This window comes from Pinus tabuliformis, chromosome 1_2 (genome assembly GCF_031772625.1).
Source record: "Pinus tabuliformis cultivar Carrire ecotype Pingquan chromosome 1_2, CPIR1, whole genome shotgun sequence".
Taxonomy (NCBI): domain Eukaryota; kingdom Viridiplantae; phylum Streptophyta; class Pinopsida; order Pinales; family Pinaceae; genus Pinus; species Pinus tabuliformis.
This window is the reverse complement of record NC_142298.1, coordinates 762,018,454-762,028,597: the sequence shown is the minus strand read 5'-3', so window position 1 is coordinate 762,028,597 and position 10,144 is coordinate 762,018,454.

Genomic DNA, 10,144 nt, shown 5'->3' with positions numbered 1-10,144 from the left:
CACTGTGCAGAAGCCGCGTCCAAAGACGCAGGCCAGCCGTTCAGGAGGTGCGTCCACCCAGTGCACACATTTTAAGGCAGAGAAAAGCACACGTGGGGGTTTCTTGTGTTTTACTCTTGGTATCTAGCCGACGGTATTGTGTTACTATGGTGTCGGCTCGTGGTATTGTTCCATGATTTGAGGAGGAGCTTGCCTAATAAAGCAAAGGAGATCATTTGGTTAGAGTATGTCTTTGGTTGAATATCTTAAGAGGCTAGATCTGGTCTAGATCTAAAAGGCGAATCTTCTGAAAGACTGAGATCTCTTTGGCGCATGATCAGATCTGTAGATCTGACTGTTTGGGTTACTCTTAAAGTCTTAAAATCATTCATACTCGAAGGTACGCAGGTTCAGTGAAAGGCAAGTGCGCCGAGACGCAGTGCAGTAAGAAGAGACCTGCGTGTGGACGCAGGGCAGAGCAAGATTCAGGTGCGTCTGGGACGCAGTACAGTAACAGGCGCACTGCGTGGGGACGCGGAGCATAATAAGGATCAGGTGCGTCTCTGAGCAAAAAGACGCGGCGCGATAGTATTTCTGGGTGCGTCCCTGCAGCAAAAGAACGCGGCGTGACAGTGTTTCTGGGTGCGTCCCTGCAGCAACAGGACGCAGTGCAGTTGAAGGAACAGTGCGTGGGCACGTAGCGCAGCAAAAGGATCTCTGCGTGTGGACGCAGGGGAGCAGAAGGTTAACTGCGTCTGGTCGCAGGACACAGAAGGGAAAATTGCGTCTCTGTCTTAAGATGTTCTGTTGATTGAATTTCTCTGTTGATAAGGTGTTCTGGGTTAGTTCTGTTATTACTGATCTGACTGTAACTGTTATGTACTTGATGATCATTTGATGCTTTATGAAAAGAAGTAGGGGGTTGTAGCTCCCTTCCAGGAGAAGACTGGAAAACGAGAGAGAGTTGTAGCTCTCTGCAGGTTGCAACCTGCGTACTGGTAAAGGACTGCACCAGTACAAAATCATTGTAAAAGGAGTTTCTAATTTGAAAGAAGATAGAGACATATTGCAGCAGGTGGTTTTCACCCACATTGGGTTTCCACCTTACATCTTGTGTTCTTTGGTGTGACTATCTGTTTTCTTTGTTCATGCTCATTTTTTTATGGTACTGACATGCAAAAATAATTCAAAGATCAAATAAGGAAGATTTATTAAATTGCTAGATAATACTGATTCACCCCCCCTCTCAGTATTATTTCCAACAATTGGTATCAGAGCCAGGTTCTTTAGAGAAGCTTGATCGCTTGAAGGTAGATCGTTCATCATGAGCAACTACGAGAGAGAAGCATCAATCAGGCCACCGGTTTTTGATGGGACAAACTTCAATTATTGGAAGGTAAGAGTTACTGCATATCTTCAATCTCTTGGTACAGAAGTTTGGGACATTGTAGAAACAGGCTATGCTTTTCCTTCAGCTACTCCTACAGATCCAGCTGAGAAAAAGAAGTATGAAACAAATGCAAAAGCAGTCAGTACTCTGTTAGGATGTATATCCCAAACGGAATTCATGAAGGTAATGCACTACAAATCCACAAAAGAAATATGGGACAAAATTGTCACAAGCTATGAAGGAGATGAACAGGTAAAGCGTGCTAAACTTCAAACTCTCAAGATTCAGTATGAGACTCTCAAGATGTATAATGATGAAAGTGTGGCTAACTATTTTCTTCGGGTAGATGAGATTGTTAATTGTATGAAAAATTTGGGTGAAGAAATAAGAGAGGCTATAGTGGTTGAAAAGGTTCTAAGATCCTTGTCTCCCAAATTTGAATCTAAAGTATCTGCTATAGAAGAAAAAGAAAATCTACGAATTCTTACTATGTCTCAGCTACATGGAATTCTAACTGCTTATGAAATGAGAAAGGGAGGTCCTTCAGACAAAAGAGAAGTTGCTTTCAAGGCATCAGGCAAAGGAGATTATTATGAAGCAAGCCACGTCCCAGAAGAAGAGGAAGAAGAATCAAATTTTGTCAGAAATCTTCAAAGGGGTTCTGGAAGGTTCAGAGGTAAGTTACCTTTTAAATGCTTTGATTGTGGAAGAGTAGGTCATTATGCTGCAAAATGCCCTTATAAGGATAAAGGAAAGGAACCTGCTAGATGGAACAAGAAACAGAACGCAAATAAGAAAAGCTACTACACTCATGAAGATAGTGATGGTCTATCAAACAGTGATGAAGATGAACAAGGTAATGAATATAAGTTGTTAATGGCATTTGAAGATGATGATTATATGGATGCTGTAGATGTGGATAACCTTTATGATGAAATTACTAGACTCAAGAGATGTATAGAATAAAAGAACATGATCATTGATACTCTACAATTTCAAATTGATGAAAAGGAAAAACATCTTAGAAAAATTAGAAGGTGAAATTGTTGGTCTTAGAAAAGAGATTGAGAAAACAAAAGCTATTAATCTCAAGTTTGTCAAAGGATCTGAAACTTTGGATGAGATTATCAATGTGCAGTGATCTCCTCTAAACAAGACAGGTCTGGGCTATAATGGAGAAACTTCTCAAGCATCCACCTCAAAAAGTTATCTTGATGCAGCAAGAAGAAATGAGCAAAAGCAAAATGAAGATCATCAGGTAAAGCAGGGACGAATTACAAACAGAAACTATCAGGGGCAATCCATCTTAAGGGTGAACAAAAGCTACAACCAGCCACAGGTAAAATCTTCTCAATTTGGTTCAAGAATGGATGACAATAGAAATTACAATCATTTGGCTGGTAGATTTGATAACCGCAGAAGTTTCTTCAATGGACAATGCTTTTCTTGCCATAACTTTGGTCACAAAGCAGCTCAATGTGTTGCATATAAAACAATCATGACTAGGGAAGCTCAAAAACAAAGAAGTATGACAGGGATTACAAAAAGGACCTATAACAACTTTTCGGTTCTTGAAAATGAAGTTGAATGTTCTATTTGCAATAACTTTGGTCATGAAGACTCTGAATGCAGGAGCAGGTTCCAGCAGAAAAAGGAACAAGCCTCAAGCACCAAAACATGGAGAATAAAGGAACCTCAAATAGAAAGATGTGGGATAGCATTTTATGCAGAGGGACAGGAAAATCTATGGTATATTGACAGTGGATGTTCGAAGCATATGACAGGTGATAAAGAAAAACTTGAATCTTATTCTGCTCTAGAAAAGGGAAAGAAAGTCTCTTTTGGAAATGATACTCCTGCGACTATAAAAGGAAAAGGCATTGCTCAGTTAAAAGAAAAGGTCAAGGCTGGAAATGTTTTGTATGTTGATGGATTGAAGCATAATCTTCTAAGTGTCAGTCAGATGTGTGATCAAAGAACCGAGGTTATATTCAGATCGAATGGATGTCTTGTTCGTGATCTTGATACAGGTAAAACAGTGCTCAAAGGCAAAAGAACTCCAAATAATCTGTACATATTTGAAGAAGGACAACAACAATGCTATCTGAGCAAGGATGAAGAGCACTGGTTATGGCATCGAAGGTTGGGACATCTAAGCTTCTCACAAATAAGGAAAGCATGCAAATATCAGGCAGTTCGCGATCTTCCAGATATTAAAATTCCTGACAACACCATATGCAAATCATGTCAGTTTGGAAAACAAACCAGAACTAACTTTCCAGAGAAAGAAGGATCAGCTAGCATGCCTCTTGAGCTAGTACATACAGATACATGCGGTCCCTTCAAAAAAAGGACACCTCGAGGAGAAGAATACTTGATATTATTCATTGACGATTTCTCCAGGTTTGTCTGGTTAGGACTTATGAAGCACAAAGATGAAGCATTCGAAAAATTCAAATCCTTCAAAGCCTTGGTTGAAAATGAATCAGGTCACAAAATTAAGTGCCTCAGATCCGACAGAGGTGGGGAATTTACTTCAAATGAATTTTTCGATTTCTGTGATGAACATGGGATAAGGAGAGAATTTTCTACAGCTAGAACTCCTCAGCAAAATGGAGTTGTGGAAAGAATGAACAGGACAATCCAACAAATGGCTCGTGCTATGCTTGATGAATCAGGAACTCCCGCAACTTTCTGGGGTGAAGCTGCACATGCTGCGGTTGTTATTCTCAACAAAACAAATGTCCGGGTGAACAGCACTCAAACTCCTCATGAGCTTTGGAGTGGTAGGACTCCTTCGGTAAAGCACTTCAAAATCTTTGGGAGCAAATGCTATATCAAGAATACTGATGAGCAGCTTGGCAAACTTGAACCTAGGGCAGATGAAGGCATTCTTCTTGGTTACTCTCCATATAGCAAAGCATACAAGTGCTACAATAAAAGACTTGGCAGAATTGTTGACAGTATTGATGTAGTGGTTGATGAGAAGGGATACATTCCTAGGCAAGTACATCATGAAGACATAGAAGAAGATGAAGGCTACCCTCAAAGACAGAATGATGAAGAAGAAGAACCTCAAGCAGAACCTCAAGAAGAACCAGAGGAGCAGACAAGAATAGAAGAGAAAACCCCATCCAGATATGTTCAGAAGAATCATCCAGAATCTCAGATTGTAGGGCAGAAAGAAGCAGGTGTACAAACAAGAAGAACAGTTGCAGAAGCCTCAAGCTATTTGGCATTACTCTCCTCTACTGAACCACAAAATGTGAAAGAAGCATGCAAAGATGAATGTTGGGTGAAAGCAATGGATGAAGAACTTGAGCAAATCGAAAAGAACAACACTTGGGAGCTGGTTCCTAGACCAAAGGATAAGAATGTAATCGGAACAAAATGGGTCTTCAAAAATAAATTGAATGAAAATGGAGAAGTAATTAGAAACAAAGCCAGACTTGTTTGTAAAGGGTATGCGTAGCAAGAAGGAATAGACTTTGAAGAAACCTTTGCTCCTGTTGCAAGACTTGAGGCCATCCGAATGTTCCTTGCTCTCTCAAGTTTTCAAAACTTCAAAGTATTTCAAATGGACGTGAAATCAGCCTTTCTGAATGGAGACTTGGAAGAAGAAGTCTACATTGAACAGCCAGATGGGTTCATTCTTGGAAATGATCCAAATCTTGTATGCAGATTGAAAAAGGCTCTCTATGGTCTCAAACAAGCTCCAAGGGCTTGGTACTACCGTTTGGACAAATATCTTCATCAACAAGGTTTTTCAAAAGGATCAGCAGATAGCAATCTTTATATAAAAGTTGAAAATGACAAATTGCTAATACTTGTTGTGTATGTAGATGACATTATTTTTGGGAGCAATGAAGAAGCTATGAGTCAAAGCTTTGCCTCGGTCATGCAGAAAGAATTTGAAATGTCTTTACTAGGAGAACTGACATATTTTCTTGGTTTGCAAATCCAACAAAAAGAAGGAGGAATCTTTTTATCTCAAACCAAGTATCTCAAACAGATTTTGAAGAAATATGGTATGGAAGATGCAAAACCAGTATGTACACCCATGGTCACAGGATGTAGCCTCAGTGCAAATGATGAATCTGCAGCAGTACATCAACCAACCTACAGATCTATGATTGGAAGTTTACTTTATTTGACAGGTACCCGACCGGATATCATGCATGCAGTTGGAATAGTTGGAAGATTTCAGGCAAATCCGAAGGAGACTCATCTACAGGCAGTGAATAGAATTTTCAAATATCTTCAAGGGACTCAAAATTATGGCTTATGGTATCCTAGAGATACAGATCTTACACTTCATGCTTATACAGATGCAGATTGGGCCGGAAGCGTGGATGACAGGAAAAGCACAAGTGGTGGTGCATTCTTTATGGGTTCCAGACTGGTATCTTGGTTCAGCAAGAAACAGAGTTCGATTGCCTTGTCTACAGCTGAAGCGGAATATGTTGCTGCTGCATCTTGTTGCACTCAACTCCTTTGGATGATGCAGACTTTGCAGGATTTTCAAATCACTTGTACACCACCTATCCCCATCTTATGTGATAACACAAGTGCAATCAGCATCTCAAAGAATCCGGTTATGCATTCAAAAACCAAGCACATACCAATCAAGTATCATTTTCTCCGGGAACAAGTGCTTGAACAGAAGGTCAAGTTGGAGTATGTTCCTTCTAAGGAACAAGTTGCTGATATTCTCACCAAACCATTGCCCAGGGACACTTTTGAATACCTCAGGCAAAAGCTGGGGGTTGTTGATGCATCATCTTATTGTTGAACCTTTTCTGATTGATGGTACAGGTTCAGGGGGAGCACATAATGCATTGTTGGCATTATGGAGGATGGTCAGAAGGAGATCTTGGAAATAGCTGCAATATGTCTCTATCTCTTTCATTGAGGATTATGGTTCTTTGTTGCAGATCTGGTTCAGGGGGAACATGATCTTAGGGGGAGCATACCCTTTGCCCTTGATGTCAAAGGGGGAGAATGAAGCAAAGTTTGTGAGGTTGCCATCAAGTCCAAAGGGGGAGATTGTTGGCATTATGTTACAGATATTGTACTTGATGGCAACTCCCATGGCAAGGCTCTCTTTTTATTGAAAATAAAGAAGGACGCAGGAAATCAGTTCAGAAGATGCGTACCCGCAGGTACACCGTGCAGAAGCCGCGTCCAAAGACGCAGGCCAGCCGTTCAGGAGGTGCGTCCACCCAGTGCACACATTTTAAGGCAGAGAAAAGCACACGTGGGGGTTTCTTGTGTTTTACTCTTGGTATCTAGCCGACGGTATTGTGTTACTATGGTGTCGGCTCGTGGTATTGTTCCATGATTTGAAGAGGAGCTTGCCTATATAAAGCAAAGGAGATCATTTGGTTAGAGTATGTCTTTGGTTGAATATCTTAAGAGGCTAGATCTGGTCTAGATCTAAAAGGCGAATCTTCTGAAAGACTGAGATCTCTTTGGCGCATGATCAGATCTGTAGATCTGACTGTTTGGGTTACTCTTAAAGTCTTAAAATCATTCATACCCGAAGGTACGCAGGTTCAGTGAAAGGCAAGTGCGCCGGGACGCAATGCAGTAAGAAGAGACCTGCGTGTGGACGCAGGGCAGAGCAAGATTCAGGTGCGTCTGGGACACCATACAGTAACAGGCGCACTGCGTGGGGACGTGGAGCATAATAAGGATCAGGTGCGTCTCTGAGCAAAAAGACGCGGCGCGATAGTATTTCTGGGTGCGTCCCTGCAGCAAAAGAACGCGGCGTGACAGTGTTTCTGGGTGCGTCCTTGCAGCAACAGGACGCAGTGCAGTTGAAGGAACAGTGCTTGGGCACGCAGCGCAGCAAAAGGATCTCTGCGTGTGGACGCAGGGGAGCAGAAGGTTAACTGCGTCTGGTCGCAGGACACAGAAGGGAAAATTGCGTCTCTGTCTTAAGATGTTCTGTTGATTGAATTTCTCTGTTGATAAGGTGTTCTGGGTTAGTTCTGTTATTACTGATCTGACTGTAACTGTTATGTACTTGATGATCATTTGATGCTTTATGAAAAGAAGTAGGGGGTTGTAGCTCCCTTCCAGGAGAAGACTGGAAAACGAGAGAGAGTTGTAGCTCTCTGCAGGTTGCAGCCTGCGTACTGGTAAAGGACTGCACCAGTACAAAATCATTGTAAAAGGAGTTTCTAATTTGAAAGAAGATAGAGACATATTGCAGCAGGTGGTTTTCACCCACATTGGGTTTCCACCTTACATCTTGTGTTCTTTGGTGTGACTATCTGTTTTCTTTGTTCATGCTCATTTTTTTATGGTACTGACATGCAAAAATAATTCAAAGATCAAATAAGGAAGATTTATTAAATTGCTAGATAATACTGATTCACCCCCCCTCTCAGTATTATTTCCAAAAGTATCTTATCATTGTTGGTGGCTTGTTTGCAATAACCCTAGATCTGGACAATTTAAGTACACAAATTGCACAAGAAAGTTCAGCCTCAGAAGCCCTAGATTAGTCATGGTGTTGACTGTGTATGTGTAATTTTGGAAGCCCTGAGGGTTGAGCTTTGAAGGATGAAAGGGCAACTGGAGCATCCAGGACGTTGACAAGTGGGTATTCTAGAAGACCTCAAGTACAATGTTCGTTAAGAGAATCAATGGGTTGTTACGAGGCAGAGTAATGGAGCCCTAGCTTAGCTTATGAAAGGAACCATATGGTTGACAAGAGGGCATATCCAAAAGTCCCAAGGAGTAGACTTCTTAATGGCACTAGAAGGCTGCTAGTGGGCAAATCCGTGAGCCAAAGTTCAGTTACACAAAAGCGGTCGTGATCATTCATAGTGGCAATTCAAGATGCAAGTTCAGTGACCAGTAGATTGGGAGGCAAGGGGACCCGCCAAATGTGTTCAAGGTACGTGGAATGAAAGGGCTATAGTGTGTGTTGTCAACAAGTGAGTCAAGTGTAATTTGTTTAGGGTAGATTGGTGGTCATAGCAGATGACACCAAGCCGTAGTTGTGCCCTTATATCAAGGTTGCATGTAAGGGCCATGATCCCTAGTATGGGAGCCCTAAGACTGTTGTATAACAGTTTGTAACATAACAAGTAGAGGGTTTTAAAAGTTAAAAATTGTCATGTGCACTAGTTGATTCACTGACATATGTTATTTCGTTGTGAATAGTAGAAGTGTTGTCGCATTTGAGTGTGTTTGTGTTTGAGATTTTAGACTCAAACCAGATTCTTGAGTGTCGTGGAAAAATCAACCAGCTTACGCTTGAATTAAGCGCAAACAAACCTGCCCTCCGTTTGCTAATATTATAAAAGCAACAATCATGAAAAATATGCACTAAAGATGTGAACCTAAGTATACATTTTCTATTACATATCAAAGTTTTAGAAAAAACTCTTGAATCTCACACGCTTGAGTAAAATCATACTATAGTATGAAACCATTACAAAAGGAGAAATCATGGTGCAAAAATCAAATATTCAAGTGTATTATAGGACACCAATATTTTGTAGGATAAAAGTATGGCTCGTCCATTCTTTTTGGCAAGTTTGAAGAATTTCTATTGTATCTTCAACACTTGACCTTTGTATATTATATAATTGTAGTCGTTCACTACATAAAACAGATCATTACAGCTGATTATGAGAGCATAGATAAAACATAATAAATTGAATAACAAACAAGTGGAGCAACAAATTAGCAAAAGATACATTTAAGTGAAATGCACTGCATATAGGTTTGTTAACTCACCATCATTATGAATAATAACCTCCATTTTCTCTATCTGCTTCCTTCATTTCATTCTTTTTCTGCTTCCTTCATTTCCTTTTCCACACCCAACAAACGAAACCAAGACCAAAGTACAAAAAATGTGAAAAAAAAAAAACAAAGGAAAACAAGTACAACACACCCCACAAATGAAACCAAGACCAAACTACAAAAAATGAGCAAAAAAAAAAACAAAGGAAAATAAGTACAACTCAAAGCATGGCCATGCTCAAACTCCGAAAACAAAACATTAAGACAAGAACAAAGAAAAATTGCAAATATCCCCTTTGCACATCATCTCTCCTACAACGTGCTCTCCTCTGCTCAAAGGAAAAAAAAAGTGGGTTGAACAAGGTTAAAATATACAAACAATTAGTAATGGTAAGCATATTTCAAAACCAATAATTATTCATAATAGAAAACGCACCTCCCATAGAGTTTGTTGGGCACTCTCTTTTGTATTCCACTTGTTCCTGCTCATCAAAACAAGCCATCTACAACAGATAAAAAAGAAGATAATAGAGTTGTTATATAATTTAAACTAAAGAGTTGAACGCACTAATCAATGATAATAAGAAACACACCGTTCTTTAAGACTGTTATATAAAAGGGGAGAGAGTCCATTTTGTATTTCATGTATTCATGTTCAATGGAACAAGCCATTTGCACTAGATATACAATAAAATATTAAATTTCTAATAGAATTTAAACTAGAGAGTTTGAAGGTATGAACATGTCATGCAACTTAGTTCGATTCCAGTTATATTCTGTGTTATATCTCAAAAAAATATAAATTCTATAAACTAGATGTACTTCTGCTCCGAGTAACGCAAACAAATCTTTCAAAAGATGTAAATTTTTCAGAAAAGGAATCTAAGCATACCTAAACATATTGAACACCGAAAATCCCAAGGTCCATAGGACAGCAGTGTTGTATGTTAGCACGATGTTTGAATGGTTGAAGGGTCAGTATGCTTGTCAGCTAGACCTTACCCACCTCCT